The following is a 27526-nucleotide window of genomic DNA, read 5'->3' as shown; positions in this document are numbered from 1 at the left end:
AGACTGAGAATGAAGGAATGGAAAAAGAGATTTCAGTACCAACAGAGCAAACAGTAAGCAAAAGAGAACTTGAGCAGCTATTCTAATATCAGACAAAATAGACTTTAAGACAAAAATTGTTACACAAGATAAAGAAGGACATTACATAATAATAAAATAGTAAATTCATCCAGAAGATAAAACAATTGCAAACATACATAAAACTAACACCAGAGTTCTAAAATGTATTAAGCAAAAACTGACAGAGTTGAAGGGAGAAATAGACAGTTCAACAAAAATAATTGGAAACTTCCACACCTCACTTTCAATAATCAATAGAACAACTAGACAAAAAATAAACAAGGAAATATAAGACTTGAATGGCACTATAAATCAACCAGACCTAACCAACAAATATAGAATACTTCAGCCCCAAAACAGCTGAACTAACATTATTCACAAGTGCATAGAGAACATTCTTCAGCACAGAACATGCTAGGCCACGAAATAAATCTCAATAAAGTTTAAAATATTGAAATGATGTAACATCTGGCAACAATGGTATGAAATTAGAAATGAATAAAGAAGAAAATCTGGAAGATTCACAAATATGTTGAAATTAAACCACACAGTCTTAAACAACCAGTGGGTCAGAGAAGAAATCAAAAGGGAAACTAGAAAATACTTTGATATGAATGAAAACAAAAACACAACATACCAAAACTTACGGGATGGAGCAGCAGCAGTGCTCAGAGGGAAATTTATAGTTGTAAACATCTACATTAAAAAAAGAAACCAAAATTATGTATAAACAATATTTTACAGTAATATAAATGGAGTTAAAAAAAAAAAAAAGAAGAAAGATCTCAAATCCACAACCCAACATTGTACCTTAAGGAATTAGAGAAAGAAGAGCAAACTAAACCCAAAGCAACTAGAAGAAAGGGAACAATAAAGATTAAAGCGGAGATAAACAAAATAGAAAACAGAAAAACAATAGAAAGACTCAGTGAAACCAAAAGTTGATCCTTTGAAAAAATCAACATTGACAAATTTTTGGCTAGAATGACCAAGCAAAAAAAAACAGAGATTTGAGATTCTTGATCTCAGATTAATGAGATGAAGAATGAAAATAGGGACATTATTTTCAATCTTAAATAAATAGGTTTATAAGAGAAGGCTATGAAAATTGTACACAACAAATTAGATAACCTGGATGAAATAGACAAATACCTAGAAACACACAAACTACTAAAACTGACTAAAGAGTATATAGAAAATTTGAATAGACCTGTAGCAAGTGAAAAGATTGATTCACTTATCTAAAAACTTCCAACTAATAAGAGCTCAGGACTTTCATTCACTGTTGAATTTTATCAAAAATTTGAAGAATTAACATCAATTCTTCTCAGACACCTTCAAAAAATAGAATAGAAGATAACACTGTCTAACTCCTTGTGTGAGGCCAGTATTCCTTTGATAGCAAAGCAAGACAAAGAAATCACAATAAAAGAAAATACAGGCCACTGTCCTTTATGAATATAGGTGTAAAATTCCTCAGCAGAAGACTAGCAAGTGAAATCCAGGAGCATATTAAAAGGATTATATACCATGACTAAGTAAGATTTATTAGAGGAATGTAAGAGTAGTTCAATATGAAAATCAGTCTCTGTAATGCACCATATTATGAAAATGAAGGGGGGAAGTCACATGATCACCTCAGTAGATACAAAAAAAGCATTTGACAAATTCCAACACACTTTCAAGGGGGAAAAACAACTCTACAAACCAGGAAGAGAAGGAATCTTCCCCAACCTGATAAAGGGCATTAATGAAAAACTCACAGCTAACATCATACTTAAAGGCTTCTCCCTAAAATCAGGAACAGGACAAGGATATTTGCTTTCATCACTTCTAATCAATATTGTATTGTAAGTTCTAGTCAGGGCAGTTAGACAAGAAAAAGAAATAAAAGTCATCCAAATTGGAAAAGAAGTAAAGTAAAGCTATTTCTATTCACAAATAACATAATTTTAAATATATAAAGCCCTAAAGAATCTATTTAAAGACTAATAGAGCTAATAAATGAATTCAGTAAAGTTGTAGGATACAAGAACATATACAAAAATGTTATGTTTCTGTACTCTAGCAATGAAGAATCTGAAAATGAAATTAAGAAAACAATTCTATTTACAATATCATCAAAAATAATAAAATACTTAGAAATAAATTTAACTAAGAAGGTGCAAGACTTATAAACTGAAAACTATAAAACACTGCTGAAAGAAATTAAAGAAAACTTGAATAAAGAGAAAGACATTCTGTGTTCATTGATTGGAAGACAATATTGTTAAGATGGTAATATTTCCCAAATTTACAGATTCAATGCAATTTCTATCAAAATTTCAATACCTACTTTTCAGAAATGGACAAGCTGATCCTAAAACTCATATAGAGTAGTACGGGACCCAGAATAGCCAAAACAATCTTGAAAAAGAACAAAGTTGGAGGATTCACAATTCTAAACTTCAAAACTTACTGCAAAGCCATAGTGATTGAAACAGCATGATATTGATATAAGGATAGACATGACACATAAGTCAATGACATAGAACTGAAGGTCTGGAATAAAAACCTCGCATTTATGGCCAACTGATATTCAACAAAGGTGCCAACACTATTCAGTGGGACAAGAACAGTCTTTTCAAGAGATAGTGCTGGGACAACTGGATATCCATCTGCATTGGAATGAAGTTGGACCCTTCACACCATACACAAAAATCAACTCTAGATGCATCGAATTCTAAATGTAAGAGATAATATAAAACTCTCAGAGGAAAACATAGGTGCAAATTCCATTTCTTGGATATGGGAGTGAAATCTTAGCTATGACATGAAAAACAAAAGCAAAACATATATAAGAAATAGAAAAGAAAAAATAGATCTTAGACTTTATTAAAATAAAAATCTCTTGTGCATTGTAGGACACTATCAAGAAAGTTGAAAGACAACCCACAGAATGGGAGAAAACATTTGCCACTCAAATATCTAATAAGGATCTACTATTCAGAATATATATACATGACTGAGACATTGTGCTATACACCAGAAATTGACACATTGTAACTGATAGTACTTCAATTAAAAAAGAATAGATATAGATATAGATATAGATATAGATATAGATACATATACTCTTACAACTCATCAACAAAAAGACAAACAGTCCAGTTAAAAAAAAATAAGAAGAGGATTTGAATGGACATTTCTCCAAAAAAGATATAAAAATGGCTGCTACACATGAAAATGTGTCTGACAGCATTAATCATTAGAAAAATGCAATTTGAAACCAAAATGAGCTATCACTGCATATCCACTAGGATGGGTATAATTTAAAAATAGGAAAATAAGATGTACTGGCAAGAAAGTGGAGCAACTATAACCCTCATAAGTTGCTGGGAATGTAAAATGGTGTGGCTATTTTGGAAAGTAGTTTAACAGTTCTTCAAAATGTTAAAACACAGAGTTACCATAAGACTCATCAATTCTATTACTAGGTATATATTACAAGAGAATTGAAAAAAGATGGTCAGACAAAAACTTGTACAGGAATGTTCATAGCAGCATTACTGATAATAGCCAAAAAATGAAAACAGCCCAAAATGCCCATGACTGATTAATGAATAAATAAAATGTGGTATATCCATAATGGGGTATTGTTTGACAATAAAAAGAAATGAAGTACTGATACATACTACAACATGGATGAATCTCAAAAAATTCTAAGTGAAAACAGCCAGACACGAAAGACCACATATTACATGATTCCATTTGTATGAAATATTCAGCATAAGGGACATAGAGACCATAGAGATATAAAGCTGATCAGTAATTGCCAGGGGCTTGGTGGGGGAGAGGGATGTGGCGTGAATGTCTAATACTTACAGGGTTTCTTTTTCAGGTAATGATGTTCTGGAATTAGATAACGGTATGGTTGCACAACATTGTGAATGTACTAAATCGCCAAATTGCATACTTTAAAATGGTTAAAGTGAAGTGGAGTGGGTATAGCTCAGTGGTAGAGTGCATGCTTAGCATACAGAAGGTCCTGGGTTCAATCCCCAGTACCTCTTCTAAAACTAAAAAAAGCTAATTACCTCTCCCTTCCTCAAAATAAAATAATATAATGGTTGAAATGGTAAATTTTCTGTTATATGAATTTTATCTCAGTTGAAAAGAACAAAAGTCATAAGACTTTATCAACATATAAAATTTCTTTTCACCTAAAAGACATTAGTGGTAAGAAAATGACCACCTGTATAAAGCATAAATGATATAAACAGACAACTTACAAAAGAAATATAAATGGCTGTAAGAGATGACAAGACACAGAACCTTACTAGAAAACAGAAAAAAAAATTATAACAATGAGGTAGCATTTGACTTGGTAGATTTGCAAAATTGAAAGAGTTTGAAAATATCAAAGGTGGCTATGCATTGAAAAAAGAGATCATCTCATACACTGCTAATAGTAGTTTAAATTGCAGTAGTTTTGGAGGGCAGTTTGGCAATATATTAAACATACCCAGCCTGTGACCCAGCAATTCTGCTTCTCCATATCTATCACAAGGAAGTAGCAGTACAGGTGCATAAGGAAGCATGAACAAGGATATTCACTGCAGCACTGTTGGTAAATGCAAAAATACGAAACAAGCCAACAAGTGTGGAGAAATAAATTGTGGTAAAGAGAGACCACAAAATATATGTAATCGTTAAAACAAATAATATGGAAAGATTTCTGAGATATAATGTTGAACGGGAAAAAGCAAATAACATTATTTATGTAAAATATAAACCAAATGACAGAATACCTTTGTTTCCTTTGGGTATGCATGTGTGTATGTATGTAAATGCAGAGACAAAATTTTAGAAGATCAAAAACCAAAGTGACATCAGTGGTTACCTATGATGAAAGGGATAGATGGATCCAGATTGCTGAAGGTAACTGAAGGGGATTTTAGCCTTATCTAAAATATTTCTTACACGGAGAGATGATAATAAGAAGACCAAAAAAGTAGATTCAAAAAATCCAAGGTTTAAATAGTGAATATATTTTAACTCCGAATAAATAAATTTTGGACTGCTCAATGTGGAAGTTGAAAGAAAGAGTTGATTTATATTTTTCTTTCCCTAAGGGTAAAGGGGAATAGTAGTGGACAGGGAAAATATATTAGACTAATTTCTAATTTTACTCTGTCAAAATGAAGGCCAGGTGTGTATCAGGTAATGTTTTTTAAATGCATTGAATCAATTATTTAGTCATATAAAAAACTCATTAGAAAAGCTTTTTAAAACATCTAAAACCTTAGAATTTATCAGTAAGGAAGTCTATCTCCAAATAATCTCTCAAGAAACACTTGAATTGGGTCCTCAAGATCTCTAGATAAAATATACATGAACACTAAGGAAAGCTTGTTGTTGCTGCATATAATTATTCAGCACAATAACTATGTGGAAAAAGAAAACAAATTAAAAAGCAAAAAGAGAAATGGCCCAAAAGGGAAGGGGTGGTATTTTAGAATACCAATTGTGACAGAATGTAAAAAGCCCAGAATCTGGAGACAGTAATCTAGGCTAATACCAACTCTGCCACTTTCTCATGTGACCTTAAGCAAACCACTTAACTGATTTGCAAAGTAAGAATAAGAATATCTACCTTGCTTACCTCACTGGGTTGCTGAGAAAGGCACTGTAGAAGGAAAAATACTAACAAGATCAAAAGAGTTAGAAAGTTAATCTTTCAGATCAACTCAATAATGTAAAATCCTCTGGGGTTGAAGAGCTGCCAAAAGACTTGGGACAGAGTGTCCAGAGAGGCTCATTTTAAAGCAAGCCTAGCTTTATTCTTTATCCTCTGCATAGTAATACACACCAGCTTCCGATTATGCCCATGTTTCCCCCTCATCATTTCAGGAAAATTGCTCTTGAATCAACACTAAATTATTTCTATCATTTCTATCTCACAGGTTCATTGACTTGATTAAAATATGCATCAGTCTCTCCCACTGACTCAAACCATGTGTTTTTGAGAATTATGCATTCAAGTGAGGCAGTATCAGAGAATAATTAAGATAAGAGGCTCTTGGGTCAGATTGCTTTGGCTTAAAGCTGTGCTCCACACCTTAACAAATATGTAGGCTTGGTAAATGGATAGGCATGCCTCAATCAGGTGGGTTAAGAAAAGTATCCAACATGTAAAATTGTTATGCAGTGAAATGACAAAACAAATGAAAATTTCTTGGAACAGTGTCTAACACACATTCAGCACTCAATGTTAGCTCTTTGTTAACAGTCCCTTTATCTTCCTGGGTCTGTCTTTTGTGGAACCTGAATGAGTCCTTTCTGAATCTTGATTGAGGAAATTCCTCATCTCAAAGGGATGGAAATATCATCTGGGCTTTCATTTTGCTGAAAGAAAAATGAGAAAACTCAGACTCCCCACCCTCACTACAAGGAGGTCCGATTTTTCCACTTCTGTAAGTTCATATATTTTATATTCTTAGACATCACCACCCACCCCTGTGCTGAAAGTAATTTGAAGCCTAAATAAAATACTTATTTCACCAGCATAGCTACAATCCCAGAGCTGATCACTGCTGATCATATCTCAGCTGTAATTCTGTATTTCCATGGAACTGATGACAAAGGACCATGATGATAGCCAGCATTTATTAAACACAATTATGTACAGAGTCTGCTAGTACTAGGCACAGTTCTGTGCTTTTCATATAATTCATGTGATCATAGAAACAATCCTATGAGGACACTGAGATTAAATAATGTGTCCGAGACCACCCTGCTACTAAATGGTGGAGCCTAGACAGCTATACCTCTATTCCCTGCAAAATCTTAGTTCCCTTTGCAATGATGTGGAGTATTTTACAAATCAAATAAAAATCAGAAATCACAGAAAGTATCAAGTCCTCTAACTAGAACACTCCATTGCTAGTGGGAGTGTAAATTGGCATAACTAATTTGGAAAACTACTTGACATTGTATACTGAAGTTGAATATGATGCATTCCTTATGGCCCAGCAAATCCATTCAGTTTCTAGGTATGATCCTTAGAGCAGTAGTTCTCAAATTTTTTTTTTGGTTTGAAGACCATTTATAATCTTAAAAATTATTAAGAATCCCAAAGAGCTTTTGTTTAAGACAGTTATAGCTATCAGTATTTCCCATATTATAAATTATAACTGAGACATTTTAGGAATCTTTTCTTTTAATTCACTTAAAAATAACAATAATAATGAGCATATTACATGTTAGCAGAAATAACATTTTTGTGGACAACAGCTATATTTTCCAATACAAAGCACAGTTGACCCTGGAAAGACATGGATTTGAACTGTGGAGGTCTACTTATATGTAGATTTTTGTTTTCAATAAATATGCATTGCAGTACTACATGATATATGGTTAGTTGAATCACAGATGTAGAACCACAGAAAAGAGGGCTGACTTGTAAACTTATATGTGGATATTCCACCTCAAGGAGGGTCATCACCCCTAGCCCCTAGATTGTTCAAGGGTCAACTGTAGTGAGATGAGTGATCTACAACACTGTGTTCATTCCAGGTGCACAATGTAGTGATTCCATATTTCTGTGTTACTAAATGATCACCACCATTAGTTACCACCTGGTTGACATGCAAAATTATTACAACATTATTGACTATATTCCCCATGCTGTATATTTCATACCCTTAACTCATTTATTTTGTAACTGGAAGCTTGTACCTCTTAATCTCCCTTACCAATTTCACTCATCCCCCCCACCACTCCCCTCTCCCCTGGCAATCAACTCTTTGTTTTCTGTATCTGTGACTCTCTCTGTATTGTTACGTTTGCTCATTTGCTTTGTGTTTTAGATACCACATATAAGTGAAATCATATGGTATTTGTGTTTCTGTGTATGACTTATTTCACTTAGCATAATACTCTGTAGGTCCATCCATGTTGTTGCAAATGGCAAGAATTCATTCTTTTTTATGGCTGAGTAATATTCCATTGTATATATATCACATCTTTGTCCATTCATCTATTAATGGGCACTTACGTCACTTCCATATCTTGGCTATTGTAAATAATGCTGCAATGAATATACATCCTTTCTAATTAGATTTTTTGTTTTCTTTGGATGAATACCCAGGAGTGGAATTGCTGGGTCATATAGTAGTTCTAATTTTAATTTTTTTTTTTGCAGAATTTCCATGCTGTTTTCCATAGTGACTGCACGAATTTACATTCCCACCAATAGTGCACAAGGGTCCCCTTTTCTCCACATCCTCACCAACACTTGTTATTTGTTTATTTGATAATATCTGTTGTGACATGTGTGAGGTGTTACCTCATTGAGGTTTTGATTTGCATTTCCCTGATTACTAGTGCTAATTGGTGATTTTTTCATGTGCCTGTTTGCCATCTGTATATTTTCATTGGAAAAATGTCTATTCAGATAGTCTACCCATTTTTTAATTGGTCTGTTTGATGTTGAGCTGCATGAGTTTTGTGTATTTTGGATATTACCCCCTTATTGGATATATCATTTGCAAAAATCTCCTATTCAATAGGTAAACTTCTTGTTTTGTTGATAATTTCCTTTGCTGTGCAAAAGCTTTTTAGTTTGATGTAGTCCCATTTGTTTATTTTTGCTTTTGTTTCTCTTGCCTGAGGTGACATATACAAAAAGAAAATGTTACTATAAAACCAATGTCAAAAAGCTGCTGTCTGTGTTTTCTTCTAGAAGTTTTAGGTCTTACATTTAAGTCTCTAATCCATTTTTAATTTATTTTTGTGCATGATGTGAGAAAGTAGTCCAGTTTGATTCTTTTGCATGTAGCTGTCCTTTTCCCCAAACATCATTAATTGCTTCTTAATCCAATTAGAGCCCTTCTTTCTTCAGAAAAAGGGAACATTGTAAGCAACAGTACTTCCAAGACTGTCAGTGCTCATCATGGGTGATAAAATGACCCAATAGCCCACTTCCACAAATCCCAACCAACTCAGAGAGGCTCAGGTTTTCACAATGATGGAACTTTAAGTTTCAAAAAGCTCTGTCCAAGTCTGGGAGACCACTAATAGAGGATGACTTTCTAGACACATTTGGGTCCTTTGGTTTATGCTCACCCCAGCAGTTTTCAATAATTCATGATAATTGTCTACCAAGGTGGGGTTAGTAAGGGATATAGAATGGAGTTTAGTAATCAAACCATTAAGTGACTTCCTGATTTCCTTCCTGGACCTAGCCTTCATAGGAGCAGCTGATGCTTGTGTTCCTGAGCTGTCTGCCACCATGTTACCCAGGGCCAATTTATGTTTTCCAAGATGTAGGTCAGATGTTGTGCCTCCAGATGATTCACACAATAGTCAACAAGATATTCATCCTCTATGAAGGGAGAACACTAGGATAATCAAGTTTCATAAATTACAATCTTTGGGGCTAAGAAAGAGGCTTAGTTTATCTCCACTTACTTCAAGTAATGGAGGATGTGTAATTCTTTTCTGTAAAATTTCTTTGCTCTGAGACCCTTTCCTTGTTCTGCCTTGAATTGCAGGGAGCTATGTGTCTGAGGTTCCCTTGCCAACTGGCTTGCAGGTAGCTTCAGCTAATGGAAGAAATCAGGAGAAAATTGAAGTTCAGAAGGTAAGGGTGTAGCCTGGGAATTTCTTTGTATCTTACCATGCCTAAAACAGTGTCTCTAGTTCCCATTCCTGATGGACAGCTCCCCTCTGCATGGTCCCTGCTCCCTGTGGACAGCATTCTAGGCTCTTGTAACACCACTTCCTTCCTTGTTGTCCGGCCATAGATATCGTAGTAGATCTTGCCATTGCTCATCTAGGGGTTGACTCGTACCCTCTTTGGCTTCCTAGTGCTTCCATTATCTGTGTAATTAATTCTTGTATTAAATTGCATCTGGACTAAGACTGACAAAGTATGTTTATACTAAACCTTCATGTGTTTAGGAAACCAGGAATAGTCAGACAATGAGGGCTTTGGAAGAGCAGGATTTGTAGTACAGGCATGCTTCACAGGAACAGAAATTGGATCCAAGGCAGGTCTCAAGACCTCTGCAGCAGGAGTCTATTAATTCTCACTTTAGTACTCTGCCATCAGCATGAGTCAGTTATTCTTTCCAAATGCCTATCTCTTTACCAATGACTTCCTCCTCTTCTACTCCTGCTGTGTCCTTTGTGTGCCTCATAACTTTGGCTTCCTCATAAGTTTTGGATCTCTCTGTCTTAACTTTACAATGGCCTATCATGATTTTGACAGCTTCTGTCTACATCAGAAACTTTCTGTTTTAGCTCCCACTGATGATACATACGTCTTATCTCTCAGTATTTCTTGGTTCAAATCTATGAGAAAAGTAGTCTGATTATCCAAGCTCATATTTTTATATTAGACTATGTCATAGGTTGTGGTCAGTTTGTGGATTGGGTAATATTCCCAATTCAGGTATAATCAGCTACTACCTACGTGTTCGTGCTACTTTCTCTGAACTTCCGTTTCTTCACCTGTAAATTGGAGATAATAAATGTGCCTATTTAATATATCCATTTTACATGTGAAGAAATGGAAGTTCAGAGATCAATTATGTGTAAAATATCTACCACAGTGCTTGGCAAATGGTAAGGCTTCAATATTAGTTATTATTACTACTACTAGTAGTAGTATAGAACAACTCCTTCAACAAGACTATGAGTAAGATAGTTCCTCTGAGAAGGAGGAAGAGGGACATACTCTATTACTGATACTTTAATTATATGGGGATATTTGGAAGCTGTTTAGAATTGGTGATATTATAGATAGCTGCACTCCATTCTTTAACTTCATCTTCCTGTTAACTGGTTTACATATATATATATATATATATATATATATATATATATATATATATAAATTTTGCTCTCATTATAATCCTTTCTCTCTCTATACTGTAGCTATAGAAAGCTTTCAAAATCACAATCTGATTGTGCTCCATTGCTCTTAAAATGGTTGAAAAATTTGTCCCCAGGGCCCTGCGTGGTTTGACTCCCTCTTTCTTCCTTTCTCATGGTGGCTTTTCCCATTTGCTCATTTTGCTGCTGTCCAGTTCCTTTCCCGCATTAGGATTTAGAAAATATTCTGAACTTGCTGAAGTGTTTACTGATAAAATAATGTGATGTCTGGTGTTTGCTTGAAGATGTCTCAGGCCCCCAAAAGTATTGGTGAGAAGGAGCAAAGAGAAAAAGATTTGCAAAATGTGAAAGGTTGTTGAAGCTGGGTGATGGGCAGAGGAGGTTCATTATACTATTCTCTATTTCTTTGTGTGTATTGAATATTTTTACAATAATTTTAATTAAAATGTATTTAGTTGAATGATAAGGAAAATACTTTGTATCAAAATTGTGAGATGTATGTAAAGCCATGATCAAAGGAAAGTATGTAGCCTTAGATACATCTTTAGGAAAAAAGAAATGCCATACAGAATTGAGCTAAGCATCCACCACAAGAAATTGGAAAAGGTAACAGCAAATGAACTTCAAATAAGAAGGAGCAGAAATTAATGAAACAAAACAAATAATATGGAGAATCTGCAAGGCAAGATTGCTTTTTGGGAATATAACAACTTTCCTAAATCTGGTGATTATGATTAATTTTTTTAAAAGAGAGAGAAGAGACAAATTACTTGTGTGAGGAAATAAAACTTAATAGCAGACAATACAAGAGTCACAAGAGGATATTATAAACATCTTTATGCCAATGACTTTGCAAACTTAGATTAAAATGGCATTCTTAGAAAACTATAATTTACTCAGACAAACCAGAAATCTGAAGAGTCCTATATCTATTTAAAAAAATTTAAGTCCATAATTTAAAACTTTCCCAAATGGCTTCGCTGGTGAATGTGTCCAAATATTTAAGGGAGAAATTATACCAATCTTCCACAAATAATTACAGAGAATAGAAAAGTGGAGAAAACATATCAATTTATTTTATAAATAAAGGATTACTTGAAAGTAATGCTCAATTTTTGTATAAATAAAAAAAACCTGTTGAAAACACAAGAAGAAAGGGTACATGAGTAATTCTCACTCATGAACATAGAGGCAAAACCCTTAAACAAAATTTTAGCTAATCAAATCATGCACTATTTATATAAATCAATAAGAAATAAGTAGAAAATAAAATCTTAAAAAACTTTTTCCTTTTTCAGTTTTATTCGGTAGAATTATTATAGTTCAACTCCACATACATATTATATTGCATGTAAATACATATATACAATATAGTGCACATTTTTTTAGTTTGCATGTAGGTACTGATCATTGTTTCTAAGAACAGATTAAAGCTTTAACTTTTTAAATTTACATAGTTATCAAAGGAATAAAGCTAACTACAAAATACGAATCAACAAAATGTGGTAATCCAATCATAAAAGACAGTCAAATGTACTTACTCATATTCAAGAAATCAATAATCTTAGTTATAAATAATAAGTAGTTCATTTGTGTCACTATTATTATTATTATTTTTTAGATTCCTCTTATAAATGATGTCATATGGCATTTTTCTTTCTGGCCCACTTCACTTAGAATGACAGCCTTCAGGTCCATCCATATTGCTGCAAATGGCATTATTTTATTCTTTTTTATGGCCGAGTAGTGTTCTATTGTATATATGTATCACATCTTCTTTATCCAGTCATCTGTTGATGGACATTTGGGTTGTTTCCATGTCTTGGCTATTGTAAATAGTGCTGCTGTGAACATTGGGGTGGAAAAGATGCTCAACATCACTAATCATTATGAAAATGTAAATCAAAACCACAATGAGATATCACTGTCTTATTAAGGGATAGCCCTTTTTCTTAATACAGATCTTATTGACCCTGGTTAGTCTGTAGCTGTGGTCTGAGGGACAGATATCACCTCATACCTGTCAGGGTGGCTATTATCAAAAAGAGAACAAATAAATGTTGGCAAGGATATGGAAAAAAGGGAACTCTTGTGCATTGTTGTTGGGTATGTAATTAGTGCAGCCATTGTGGAAAACAGTATGGAAATTCCTTTAAAAAGTAAAAATAGAAATACCATATGAACCAGTAATTTTGCTCCTGGGTATTTACCCAAAGAAAATGAAAACACTAATTAGGAAAGATATACGTACCACCACGTTCATTGCAGGATTATTTACAATAGCCAAGATATGGAAGTGACCAAAGTTGCTTAAGATAGATGAATGGATAAAGAAGAAGTGGTATATATATTCAATGGAATATTACTCACCCATAAAAAGAATGAGATCTTGCCATTTTACAACATGTATTATTTTATGGTATTATGCTAAGTGAAATAAGTCAGATAGATAAAGAAAACTACTCTATGATTTCATTTATACATGGAATCTTTAAAATAAAACAAATGAACAAGCAGTAAAATAGAAACAGTCATAGATATAGAGAATAAACAGATGGTTGCCATAGGGGAGGAGGAAGGGGAGAAGAGGGAAATAGGTGAGGGAGGTTAAGGTACAAGCTTCCAGTTGGAAAATAAACAAATCATGAGTATGAATACAGTATAGAGATTATAGTAAATAATTATAATATCTTTATGATGAGAAATGATAATTAGACCTATCCTGGTGATCATTTTGAAATGTATAGAGATAGGAAATCACTATGTTGTGTAACAGGAACTGACATAGTATTTTAGGACAATTATACTTCAAAACAAAGAAACTCATAGAAAAGGAGATCAGATTTGTGTTTTCCAGAGGTGAGATTTGAGGTGGGAAGAATTGGATAAAGACAGGCAAAAGGTACACACTTCCAGTTGTAAGATAAATAAGTAGAAGGTATGTAATGTGCAATATGATAAATATAGTTAACACTGCTGTATGTTATATATGAAAGTTGTTAAGAGGGTAAATCCTAAGAGTTCTCATCACAGGGAAAAATGTTTTTGTATTTCTTTAATTTTGTATCTATATGAGATGATGGATGTTCACTGAACTTATTGTGATAATCACTTCATGGTGTATCTAAGTCAAATCACTATGCTGTAAACCTTAAATTTACACAATGCTGTATGTCAATTATATCTCAATAAAACTGGAAGAAAAAAGATAAAGAAAATACTTTGGCCACTGTGTAAAAAGCTAGGAGTGAAAGTAGAAAAACCAATCAGGAAGCTTTTGCAACAATCAGATGGGGTTAGGGTTAGCTAGGGCTAAGATAGTAGTGGTGGAGGAGGTGAGAAATGACTAGGTGTGGTTATATTTTGGTATTAGAGGTAAACTGGATATAGGACATGAGAGAAGGAGAAGAAAAGAATCGACAATGACTTCTAGTTTGGGTCTGAACAACTGAATGAGTGTGTCATCTGAGAGAAGGAAGACTGGAGAAGAAGCAAACCTGGGGTGTGGAGGACATCAAAATTTCTGTTCTGGATAAGCTACATTTAAGATTCCTGATAGACATCCAAGTACAGAAACTGAGAAATCAGGCAAGAGCAACTGGTGTCACCAGAGTCATGGGGTATTCAGAAGTGAGAGGAAAAGCAAAGCCCTGAGTGAGGGGAGAGATCAATGAACAAGTAAGGATTTTCCTTAGATAAAAGCATGCCAGTTCCGACCCTTATGATACAAGGATCAACAAAGTGGGTACAGATGCCAGAGGGTTGGTAGATTTGTGGTGAGCAGGTAGGTGCCTGCTTGTCTCTAAAAGAAACAAGATTATCAATTGAGGGTAAGGAAAGGGAAGGGAGTGTTGGAGATTTGGAGTGGAGAGTAAAATAGTAGTTTCTAGAGAGTGCAGGACATCTTAGCATAAATATTTATGATATAACTGAATGCTGGCAAGTCCATGTCTAACAGGTACAATGCTTGAAGCTATATAAGTTAGAAAAAGCAATCTAGAGGTTAAAGAAGTGAAAATTAATAAGAACAACCATCACTTCTTTGATTCATCCTTTTTCCTGGGAATTAGCCCAAAGTAGCCATTGAAAAGAAAATAGTAATGTGTGGCAAATGTTGATTTTAAGTTTTATTGGTGTCATTAATAAAAGTTGTACTCAGGGTAGGGTATATAGCTTAGTGGTAGAGCGCATGCTTAGCATACACAAGGTCCTGGGTTCAATCCCCAGTACCTCCTCTAAAAATAATCAGTAAACCTAACTACCTCCCTCCCCACCAAATAAAGGTTTTACTCTACATGTTACACAATCTAAACAACCATTTATAAAGTAGCCACTGGGGAGTAAGTCAGTGGGTCCCATTTCCGAAGCATAAGGGAGAAAGAAACATTTGCTCTCTCACCTACATGCTTCTATGCAAGTGATTCAGGCCATTCCTGATCTGGCTCCTATAGCCTCATCTCCTCCCGGTGCCATCTTATACTTAATGCTCTAAAAGCACTGGGTGGCTTGTAGTTGGCAGTACAAAAGGCATTAAGTTCATTCCTAGGATTGCTCAAAGGATTGTGCTGTTATGTATTCGGTACAGGTACTGAATCAGAGGACAGATTCAAGAGAGAAAGAGTATGGATTGTCATCCTTATAGCACCTGCATTCTATGCAATTTTTCCCCAGTTCTTTTTTTTTTAAATTAATTAGTTATTTATTTTAAGTGAAGCGTAGTCAGTTACAGTGTGTCAATTTCTGATGTACAGCATAATGTCGCAGTCATGCATATACATACATATGTTCGTTTTCATATTCTTTTTCAGTAAAGGTTATTACAAGATATTGAATATAGTTCCCTGTGCTATACAGAAAAAAATTGGTTTTTACCTATTTTTTTATATAATGGTTAACATTTGCAAATCTTAAACTCTCAAATTTATCCTTTCCCCGGTAGCCACTATATTTAAGGTGATGCAATACCTGAGTAGATATGCCCTATAGGCAAATGAGGCCATAAGCGTGGATAAGAAAATATTGGGATAAGAATGGTTGTGAAACTAGTAAGCAAGAAGTAGGGTAGCCTAGGGAATATCGCTGTGGTGGGAAGAGAGAAGATAGTACTGGAGAAAACAGAGACCAGGTATTCAGAAGTAGGAGACCCAAGGTAATATAATATCTGGACAAAGTTCACAAGACATAGTTCATGAAGTTGAGAGCAAGGTCCTTGTGTTTAATGCAATGTAGATATTATGTGAAACAGAAGAAAACTGATCATTGGATGTGGCAATACAGGAGTCCTTGGCAAGAACAGTGTGAATGGTGAGGTTAGGAAGCCACGTTTCAACAATTTAAAAAACACTTTATCTGAGTCGGATAGAAGTGACTAGTATAGATCACTTAAGAATTTTCATAATGAAGGAATATCTGAACCCCTAGAAGGTACTCAGAATAACCTTTATGCTTTGAAAGTGTTAGATTAGATTTGATTTGATTCACAGGTAATTCTCTTTTGGAAAAGAAATTCCATACTAATGTGAGAGTTTGTCAAGTGAACTTGAAGATAAGTGCCAAAGTAGTATAGAAATATAATGAAGTTTATTTTACAGAAATTTTTGTTGAACAATATTATTCAGCATGGTATTATTAAGCAAGAAGAAAAGAAGAAGAAGGAGAAAGAGCAGGAAGAGGAGGAGAAGAAGAGGAATCTGTCTGCCATCTTGCTAACATTTATCCTCTTCGACAAAAATATCACATGGCACATTTGAAAAGGATAAAAACAATCTTATGTTGTGTTTTTCTGTGTCAAATTAAATCTCATGCCAAGGGACGGGGATAAGTTCAATATCAGTCATTCTTCATAGCTCCCTTCTCTTTCTTCGAACTTTACCAGGATTCCAGAGCTTATTGAATTCCAGGGTAAACAAGGAGAGAGACCTCTGGCCTTTTGTCTGTTGTGATCAGTACCAAAGATACACTCAAGGCTCAGTCTCATTTAGTCTGTGAGTTTTGTGTCTCATTAGATACATTAGACACAAGGTAGATGGCTGGGTTATGCCCACTCAGCCATGGGGAACTGTGCCATAATCACCAAGCCATGGCACTGAGGGTTCTCCCTGGCTTAATGCAGCCACCTGTGTTTTTCCAGTGGTTCTAATTTCTAGAAGAAAGCCACTACTTCCCCACTTAATACTGGCTTCTCCCACTTTTTCCTAATCTACCTCTCCAGGGACCAGGCTTTTCACACCTCCAACACTTGATATTTTTGTCATAGAGGATAAATGTTAGCAAGATGGCAGACAGATTCTTCCTCTTCTTTCCCTTCCCCTTCCTCCTCTTCCTCTTCTCCTTCCCCTCCCTCTCCTTCTTTTTCTTTTTCCTTAATAATAGAGTGATGAATAATAGTGTTCAACAAAAATATTCTCTCAAGACACCCAGGCTTACTTTTCCCACTACTTTCTTTAATAATGGACTTAACAGTTCATTAATAAGGTCTAGATATTTTAAACAATGAGAACCCAATGCCAACATCATAAAAGAATATTTTCTGGGGATAAGATGCTCCCAGTCTTTAGAAAAATAATAGTCTCTCAGGGATATGCAGCATACTGCTTCTAAGCAACAGAAAATAAATAATACTGTTGAATGTTTACATCCAATCTTACTCCATTTAATTTTCAATAACTCAGCCTGTTGCATATTTGTCTTCGTTTAAGGGGCATCATTAGTGTTTCCTGGTTAACCTAGAAGCTAATTGGTCTTTCTTGGCAGGAGAAAAAAGGCACGAAGGGATAATGACCAAATGATGTGAGCATATCACTTATTACCAAGCTCTTAGAAGCTGGATAGGGGAAGCTTGGTGAAATAATTAGGAAAAGCCTGGTGAAATAATCTAAGAAATTGTCTCATATATATGATGTTAGTGTTTTGGTGGCATAAAGTGGCTCCTGTTTAGTAGAATGCCTAGGGAAAGATATGGCTGGGCCATGCCCTCAGCTCACACAGTAAGTCAAGGACAGGGAGAAGTTGAGCACATCCAGCATATATAATTGGGGCAAGTAGAGACACAGAGAGTGGAGAGGTGGCATTCTTCTAACTTTACCCTCTGACACACAGCTGTGGAAGAAACCTGTTGTGAGGAGGAATGATCAAAGGCACAGCTTTCAGGAAGATGCTTTCTATTTTCTTGACCATGTCCTGCTGAATGGTTTCATGGACCACCATTAATGTTATAATTAACTATTTGATTTCTTTATTTCATAAGTTATGTTTATTGTTAAAAAAGAAGAAAATTATAGATGAGAAAAATGAATTTATAAATACTTACAATAGCTCCTTGGACTTAACCACTGTTGGTAATAATAAAAGAAATTTTTACGTACTGAGATATGGAGAAGTCATTCTGGCTTATACATGAGTTAACTTGAATATTATGCTAACTAAAACAGCCTGTTTGTGGTCTATCAAACATACATTCCACATCTGCTTTCATTATTAAAGAAAAGGGCACAATGACCATAAGTAAAGAATGTCTATGATAAAAATAAAGATTAAATGCCTCTCTTCCTGGGACATCAATGCTGGTCCTCCTTTGATGATAAGACTCCCTTCCCAGGTGCCAAGGCCACACTGTACATGCTGTACGTGTACGTGCTGCTCTATTTTTCTGAAACCTTGCAGAAATGTATCCCTGACTTGTTTAATGTTCTTTGTTCTGACAAGATAGAAAAGTGTGCTGAAAACCCTGCTTCTCTGGAGCAGTTTCTCAGAGTAATCTGGGAGGCAGGCTCCTGGGCTGGTCCTTAGTTTGTCTCAGATAAAACTCTTTTCTATTCTTATTATTGATTGTTTATTGATCATTTTTGTCAACAGTTATATATGCCATCTGAAGTTTTTTGTATACAGATACAGACATATTTGTTGAGAAAAAAAAAGATGAGCTCAAACAGCACATACTATTTTGTGGCTTGCTATTCTGAACAACTGGTTAAAAAACAGACAAACAAATAATGGTTTATTGTGGTTACAGCAGATTCTGCAGGTGTTTGAAATACATCAGAGACTTCTTTGGGCTAGGTTCCACAAAAGATCCCGAAGACTTGAGTGGATCTAAAGTTTTGTAAGGTCAGCGCTGAGACTGAAACAGGAGGAAAAGAGGCATATACTCTCTCTTCCCCATAATCTCCCTCTCCTCTTAGATGTTAAGAGCTGAGTCATGCAGCTCAGCTCACAGCATTACTCCAGAGTGACTATGCCTCCCTCAAAGTCCCAGATCATAAGGTCAAGAGAATGACTAAGGACCGAGGAGCCATGGAAAGGCCAATTCTGCTCTTGGGTTTCACTTATTAAACTAGTCCTACCTTATTGAATACTGCTTCCTTTAGGCTATTTTGTTTTTTGATTGGTGTAAACAGTCTGATTCTCTCATCTCTCTCTCCTAATATAATTCTTTGCGGAGTCCAGAACTAATCTCTTAGAAATTTCTTTGCAGGAATAATGGGAAGGTGCCAAAACGACCGCCCAGGAAAACCCATATCATGTTTAAAGATTTCCAAGACTGACTCTGGACGTTATTTGTCAGGAAGGAGTAGAGCAGGGTAGTTTAAAGCATGGCTTCTGGAGACCAAGACTGAGCCTCCACCCTGGCTTGACTATTTGCGAACTGCATGGCACAACCAGGGCAAGTTACTTAACATCTCTTTTCCTCAGTTTCCTCATTTGAAAAATGAGTGATTATATTACAACCTACCTCATTAGGTTGTTTGTCAGGTTTAAATGTGCTTTTACACATAAAGTGCTTAGAACAGGACCCAGCAGATGGTGAATCCTCGGTAGTGTTAGCTATTAATATTAACTCAGGTGCTCTCAGTCTTCCATTTTCCCTCACTCAGGGAGGGTTCCTCCTTCAAACATCCAATCTCCTTATCCCCTCTTCCTGTGTGTAATTCAGACTACTCCCTGAAAAGCAATCATGCATGTTTATGCTCCAGTGTAAAAGCCGCATTTGCGATATCACCAACCTTAATCTGAAATGATGGAACTAGAGTTGTAGGTAGTGTAACATTTGGAACATGCCTCCTGCAAGATGACTCTCAAAGCTGGCTGACCCAGGGCAGTAGGGAGAAGTGCCTTCCTATTTCTAAATGGTGATGCAAATCTAATTGTTCCACAGTATTAAAAGCTTAAAATCCGTAACAAATATTCTGTGGGTCAGATTCTACTACAGCCCATTCAAGTGAAGGCTGCTTTTCTTTCACAACCCTATATACTTCTGTGTATCAGGTCCAGAGCTGAGGTCAGTAGGCTCTTTTCTCTCCGTTTCTTAATGTTGCTTTCCTACCCTTACTCTTCCATCTGCTTGTTAAAAACCTCTGTATTTTCAAGGTTCATGCCATTTGGCTGTATCACCTTTTAGTCTTCTTGTGTCTGTCATCTCTTGGCATCCTAGGCAATACTTCTCATTTGCTGAAGACTCAAGCTCTCAGCTCATAAACCTCCCTCTCCACCCTACTTCTGATATCCATATGAGTGACTTCAGTATCTAAAGTACTACTTATCCAACACCCTGGCTTTTGGTTTCTTGATTTTTTATTTTCAGTAACCTCCACCCCTCTCACTTTAGGCACACTTCCCAATATTACACCCTGCTCCTTGTCTTCATCTCAAATTATTTTGCCTGTAAAATCACTAAATTAGACAACCTACTCTCAGCCACTGTCTCCCATCATTTCTGTTTATTTGCCTTTCTACTCCCCATATACTTGTTTTTCAGACTAACTTCTGGTCTTTCTCGGTACCCATTTGCCTCCTCTTGTCCTCGTTTCCTCTCAGTCCAACTTGCAACCAGTCATTTCTGTCATTCTTTTGACAGTGATCTATATTCTTTTGTCCCTTTGTCCTTTTGGTTCATTTGAGGGAAATGCTGAGTCCCAGGTAAATGAATTATTGGATGAAAACTTTAGTTTTATCCACCTTCACCATGCCTTCCCATGGGCTTCTGAGCATAGCCAGAGAAAAATCACATAACCAGGCCTATTACTATAACTACAAATTCAGGGTCACCATGTTCAGTTGCCTTCAGGGCTTCCCAAGACTCTTACTGTATCTCTCAAGTCTTACTGTTCTTCTACTCTTGTAATGGCTATATCAAACTTCCCTCTCAACTTCCAACCTCTTCTCTTCCCATCTCTGGCCCCTCATCAAGTCTCAGGAGATGAATCTGCTTCTTGTTTCATTGTGAAGGAAGAAGCCAATAAACTGGTACTCCTGCAACTCTGCCACAAAATCCTCATACCCACTGGCGTGTGGACCCAATTCCCTCTGTCCCTTTTGTGATCATGTAGCAAATATCCTTCCTTTTGCTTAAGACTAATACTTGCATTTTTGCTTTTGATATCACTCCCCATCTCTTCTTAGTAAGCTTGCTCCGTTATTCATCTTTCACCTGTATGGTAAATAGCTCCCTCTCCTCTAATATAAAAAAAAGCTCCTAGAAACTGAGAAGAAAAAAGCCAACAACCCAAAGGAAAAATTGATAAAGATGTAGACAATGAGACTTTGAGAAACAAAGTTCACTATAAAAAAGTACAGATTGCCTTTAAATATATGAAAGCATGTCCTACTTCTTTCATAATAAGATAAATCCAAAATAAAAGTATGGTAAAATACCAGTGACCACTCTTCAGACTACAAAAAAATTCAAAGGTGTGATAGCATTTTCTGTAGCTGGAGGTAGAGGAAACAGGCACTTTCACATAGTGCCTTGGAGGACAAAATTGTACAAACCCAATGCAAGGCAATTTGAAAATATCCATCAAAATTTAAAATACATTAATCTTTAATTCAGAAATCCCACTTCTGGAATATAAGCCTAAAAATATACCTACACTTACAAACTTTCAACTGTACAAAGTTATTCAATGCAGCATTGTTTATAGTAGCAAAAAGTTGGAAACAACCTGTGTACTAATCTGGAAAGATACACAAGAGCTATTGTTAAGTGAAAAAAAATCAAAGTTGTGCTACTTTTGTGTAAGAAAGATGGAAAAGAATATTAATTTACATTAGTATTTGCTGATATCTGCACAAAGAAATAATGGAAAGTTTCAAAAAAACTAATGATGGTTACATATAAAGGCCAGGATAGGGGATGTGGATTATGGGGAACTAGAGTAAGACTACTCAATGTATAATTTCAAAAAATTTAAACCAAGTGAATTTCTTACTTACGTAAGAATAATTAAATTGAATTTTTTAACATTTTGCCATCTGACCCACATGGCTACTCCAGATGCTAACCTAGCTCACTCCTTCCTTTTGCATTCAGCATTTTCTCAGAGTTGTTTTTCTTATAGTGTCTAGTTCCTTAACCTCCTACTCATGAACGCATTACAGTCTGGCTTCTGCCGCAATTAAGTAACTAAATTGTTCTCACCTGTTGTCATCAGTGACCTCCATATTGCCAAATCTGATATGTATTGTTTAGTCTTTCTCTTACATAATCTCTCAGGAACATTTGACAAGTGACCTCCTTTCTGATTCATGTTCTTCCCTTGATTTGCATGTCTCCACACAATCCTAGTTTTCCTCTCACCTCTCTGGATGCCCTTATCTTTCTTTTCCTCTTCCCCCTTACCTTTTCTCTTTTGGTCAAGGGCAATGTCTAGAGGCAGATGCAATTGTTGAACTTCTAGCAGCCAAATTCCTGGCAGTTGTGGAAGGGAAATCTCTGGAGGGAGCACCACCGCACCCACTGCAGGTTATGTATTGTGAGTACTTCCCCCTAGTATGTGATTTGCCTCTTCATTTTCTTTTCAGTGTCTCAATGAATGGCTAGTTTTAATTTTTACAAAGGCCAATTAATCTCTTTTTTTTCTTTTATGTTACATGCTTTCTTTCTGTAAAGATTTAAAATTTTTTATTTTGGTAAAAAACACATAATGTATAATTTTCCATCTTGACCATTTTAAAGTGTACAGTTCAATAATGCTAAGTAATTCACTTTGTTATAAAATAGATCTCCAGAAATTTTTCATCTTATAAATCTAAAACCCTATACCCATTAAACAACAACCCCCATCTTCTCCCCTCCTCCAAGCCCTGGTAACCACCATTCTACTTTCTGTCTCTATGATTTTGACTACTCTATATACATCATATAAGTGGAATCATACAGTAGTTGTCTTTTGATGACTTGCTTATCTCACTTAGCATTATATCCCTAAGGTCCATTCATTTTATATCATGTGACAGGATTCCCTTTCTTTTTAAAGCTGAATAATATTCCATTATATGTCTATACCACATTTTATTTATCCATTCATCCATCAGTGGACATTTGGATTGCTTCCACCTCTTGTCTACCGTGAATAGTGCTACTATGAACATGGGCATGCAAATGTCTCCTTGAGACCCTGCTTTCAATCCTCATGGATGTATACCCAGAAGTGGGATTGCTGGATCATCTGGTAGTTCTGTTTTTAAATTTTAGGGGAACCTCCATGTTGTTTTCCATAGTGGCTGAACCATTTTACAATCCCACCAACAGTGTCCATGAGTTCCAATTTCTCCACACCACACCCAACTCCCGTTTTCTCTCTCTCTCTGTCTTTTTTTTTTTTTTTTTTTTGCAGTAACTATCCTAATGGATGTGAGGGTATTTAGTGGCTTTAGTGTCTTCTTTAAGAAATATTTACCTATTCCAAGATTTCAAATATATCCTTCCACATTTAAAGTTTTGGCTTTTACGTTTAAGACTAGATTCATCTCAAACTAATCTTTGTGTGTGATATACAGTAAGAGTCAAGGTTCATTATTTTCAGTTGAATATCCAGCTGTTCTGGCACTATGTGGTGAAAAAAACTTTCCAATCTACACTGAGTTTTTTTGACACCTTAGCAAGTGTCTTTTGACATTGGTTATAAGAAGCATTCCAAATTCGGAAATGTTAAGCTGTGGGGGGAAAAGTGCATCTTAGAACTGAGAAAATTGGAACTTCTTTCTAATTCTTACAGCAGCTACCACAGTATACGTCACACACAGGGAGTGGCACAAGATGTTTTGGAAGCAGATGAATCTGAATTGAGACCCAGCTCTGCATGGCCTTAAACGATTTCCCTAATGTCTGTTTGCCTCAGTTTATACCAGGAGGATCCGATGTTGTGATGAGAAATTAAACTATGTAAAATGCCTGGTGAAGCTATTCGATAACTATTCCTTTCCCCTCGTATTTTCATTTTCTCCAATAAATATTTATTATCTTCATCACTTAGTGACTTGGGGTGAGAAAGAAATTTCTCTAAATTCTCTGTGTTTAAAAAAGACTTTCAGATTGATTTCAAGTCTCCTTGCCTTTAGCAAGATATACCGTCTAGTGTTAATCCTGTTTCTCTGAAATAGTCACTTTTTCAACTTCTCGAGAGAGGTTTTCACATAATTATTTTGAAACCATCATGTTAAGGAGAAATTTAGTCACAATACTATCTGATTACTAGAAGTTAGAAATCCTTCAGCTTCAGTTAGACTAAAGCAGAGCTTCTCAACTTGAAGGGGCACACGACTCACCTGAATTCCTGATGCTGGCTCAGGAGGTCTGGAGTGGAGCCTGATTTCCTGCATTTCTAATAGGCGCCAAGGGGATGCTAATGGTTTTGGTGTGAGGACCATATTTTCAGAAACTAGGGATTAGAGGCTCTAGTTCTCTGGGAAAAAAAATGTTTTTAAACCCTGAGGTTCATGAATAAGATTTCCCTTGGCTGAGGATGCTTTGGTTGAAGGAAGAGAGGGAACTTTTTATTGAATTTTATCATGCACATACCATACAGGCATATGTATGAGGTGAAGCCCAGGTAGACTGAGCACAAACATTTTCTCTTTGAGGAACTCTGGAATTGGAGTCAGACGATATAGTTTCACAACCCAGCTTTCCCACTTTTTATCCATTGTGACCTTTGGCAAGTTGCTAAGCTCTCTAAGAGTAGTTGTAAGGATGAAATGAAATAATATAAATGCATTTATCCTGGCTTCTCAATAGCATTTACTAGGTATCACCTAAATATGAATTTCTTTAGAAATTCTTGGCAGACTAATTCATTAAATAAAAATAAAGGACACTGGCTAGAGTGTCCAGACTTGGGTTTAAAATCTTACCTTCCCCTGAGTAGCTGGGTGATCACTAGACAATTGGGAGCTAGTATCTCTTATACATCAAATAAGGAGATTGACGTGGATGTCTTACAGTCCTCACAGTCCTAAGGGCCCTCACATCCTAATAATCCATGTGATTCTTGTGACTTCTCTGTAAGGCAGACTCAGGCAAACATTAAAAGAAACTGTTTCTTGAATCAGGATTATCTGAATTGACATAAACCAGGGGTAAGGAGAAGAAAGAAAGAAAGGGAAAAGAAAGATCCTGGAGTGGTGCTGGCCCATCTCTTTGGTTCTTTTAGCTCATGCCAGCTTTCAAAAGCAAGACTTAGCGCTTAGGAGAGCTGGCCTCCAGAGACACCTCATCTGTTTCAGTAATAATAAGGGTTTCATCCCCTTAGTCACCACTCACCTTTAGGCATAGGAATAGTGGGGGAAGGTGGCACATAAAGTCTGCTCAGTCAGTTGTTGACCCTGAAGTTTGTTCAGAATGCAGTCATGTCTCTTCCCAGGCATGTATGAGACTCATAAATCCCAAACACACAATTAGAAACTTTAAGGTAAAGAAACCCAAAATGACACTGGATAAAATAAGAGGCAAGAACATAAATCTCTCAACCACATTTCAAGTTCAGTATATTTTGCAAAACATCACAGAAACATGTATGGGAAGACATGAAGTATGAAGAAAACAGAGATAAACCACATCAACAAATCATTATACTACTGAACCATATAATGATAGCTTGTTTTTAAAACTGTAAACAATGCCAATGGGTAAAAATCTTAATGTCGATCTCCTGATTTGAATGTGAAAATGACCTTCTGAAGTAGGTACTGTTATCTACAGTATACAGTTGGGAGTCCTGGGCCTTAGGAAAGTTAAGCCGTTTACCCAAGATCACAGTTAGTGGGCAGCTATTATTTAAACTGAGGCAGTCTAATTTCTGATCCCACGTTCCTGATCATTATACTCCACTGCCATGCGGCTCTGTGGACCTGACTGAGATTTACTTAGTTTCAAGGTCTTTGGTCCAGATTATGTGGGGTTAAATTCCTCTGAAATCATGAAGTAGAGTCCAAGCCCCCTGCGCAGCTCATGGTGAGGCTAGATTATAAACAGGGGAAAGAAGAATTATCTCTAATCTAGTAATGATAGCCTCATGATGTAAGAGCCCCTGGTGGAAGAGCTGGGAGGACAAAGACAGAACCAACACTAGGGTTTCCCTCCCTGGACATGAAAGTCTAATGACCTCCTTTTGGCTCTGTAAGGCCCTTGAATTTTAGATAATTCAAGGAGAATAGGAAGATCTAAGAGGAAGATATGGAATCATCTATTGATCTAGTAGCTGGGGACACTAGTGATTTATTTAAAAAAAATGGACTGTGTTAGTATTTCTTTCCTGATATTTTGGGGTGGTTTATACTAATTGTACATATAATGGAATAGTATATAGCTGATAAAAACTTACAATACATATATACATTTATATATTTGCTTCACAGAAAGATGTCCACAACATATTGTGAGGGAAAAAAGCACATTATTAGGCAACATATATGCCATGATTCCATTTATGTAAAATACTTCACAGAGAAAAATAACAAGTATATCTTCTTTATTTGCTTGAGAATAAAATAGTCATATTTCTTTTCCTGTTTAAATGATAGTAACCTCAATGCTATTCTTCCCAGCTTAGCAGAAAATACAGTTTACCTTCTTGAGTATCCTGCCCCAAGATACCTTAATGAAATTCCTCAATGTCAATTTTGTTGATCTTTTCACAGAACCAACTTTTGGTTTTGTTGTTTTTTTCCCCTACTATTTTTAAATTCTTTATTTCATTGATCTCTGTTTTGGTTGTTACTGTTTTCTTCCTTCTAGCTTTGGGTTTAGCTTGTTTGAAGGTGCAAAGTTAGGTTATTCCTCAAGCGATGAGACCCTTAAACACAAGTCTTGTGAATCAGAGCTTGAGGATACAAATACATCAGTGCTTTCCAAAGTAGGCCTTGACTTGCCGACTTAGAGCTCTTGAGGGACAGGGTTTCCCATTGCTTATATACACATCACTCACTAGGATCACAAGCTGCCTCTCATATGAGCTGAAACAGGGCAGAGGCTGGTGTCTGCTGCCCCATCAACCCCAAACCTTCCTCACACTTGGTTTCAGGGCAGAAGCAGGTCTACCACCTTCTCTGTTTTTGATGGTCATGGGCATTTTTTGTCTCAGGGACTAGTTGCCTGCCACCCGAAACTGTTTAAGACCACTGCTTCAGTAACTCTGAATATCAAAGAAGGATCTGGAACTTGCCTCTCTCACAGGCACCAGTGCTCCTTATATAAAATTTCCCCTCTGCAGTAAATTTCAGATTCTGCATGTCACACACATACATAGAAATATGACTGGAAGGATTTTCACCAAAATGCTAATGATGGTCATGAAATAGTTCAGAAGGT

General features: G+C 35.9%; 1 protein-coding gene across 7 annotated transcripts in view; it reads left to right on the top strand.

Annotated features, from left to right (window-relative positions):
* Window positions 1-27526, top strand: part of PTH (parathyroid hormone) — a 98241-nt gene that overhangs the window by 35484 nt on the left and 35231 nt on the right. The window contains exon 3 of one of the 7 annotated variants that reach the window (XM_072969549.1): window positions 9597-9685. The exons of the other annotated variants lie outside the window; for them this stretch is intronic. The gene's annotated coding sequence lies outside the window, so the exon portion shown is untranslated. The remainder of the gene's footprint in view (window positions 1-9596; window positions 9686-27526) is intronic. 7 annotated transcript variants of the gene reach the window in all.

The sequence above is a fragment of the Vicugna pacos genome, chromosome 10 (assembly GCF_048564905.1).
Source record: "Vicugna pacos chromosome 10, VicPac4, whole genome shotgun sequence".
NCBI lineage: Eukaryota > Metazoa > Chordata > Mammalia > Artiodactyla > Camelidae > Vicugna > Vicugna pacos.
The sequence above is the reverse complement of the archived record's forward strand: the minus strand, read 5'-3'. Positions and strand labels throughout refer to the sequence as shown.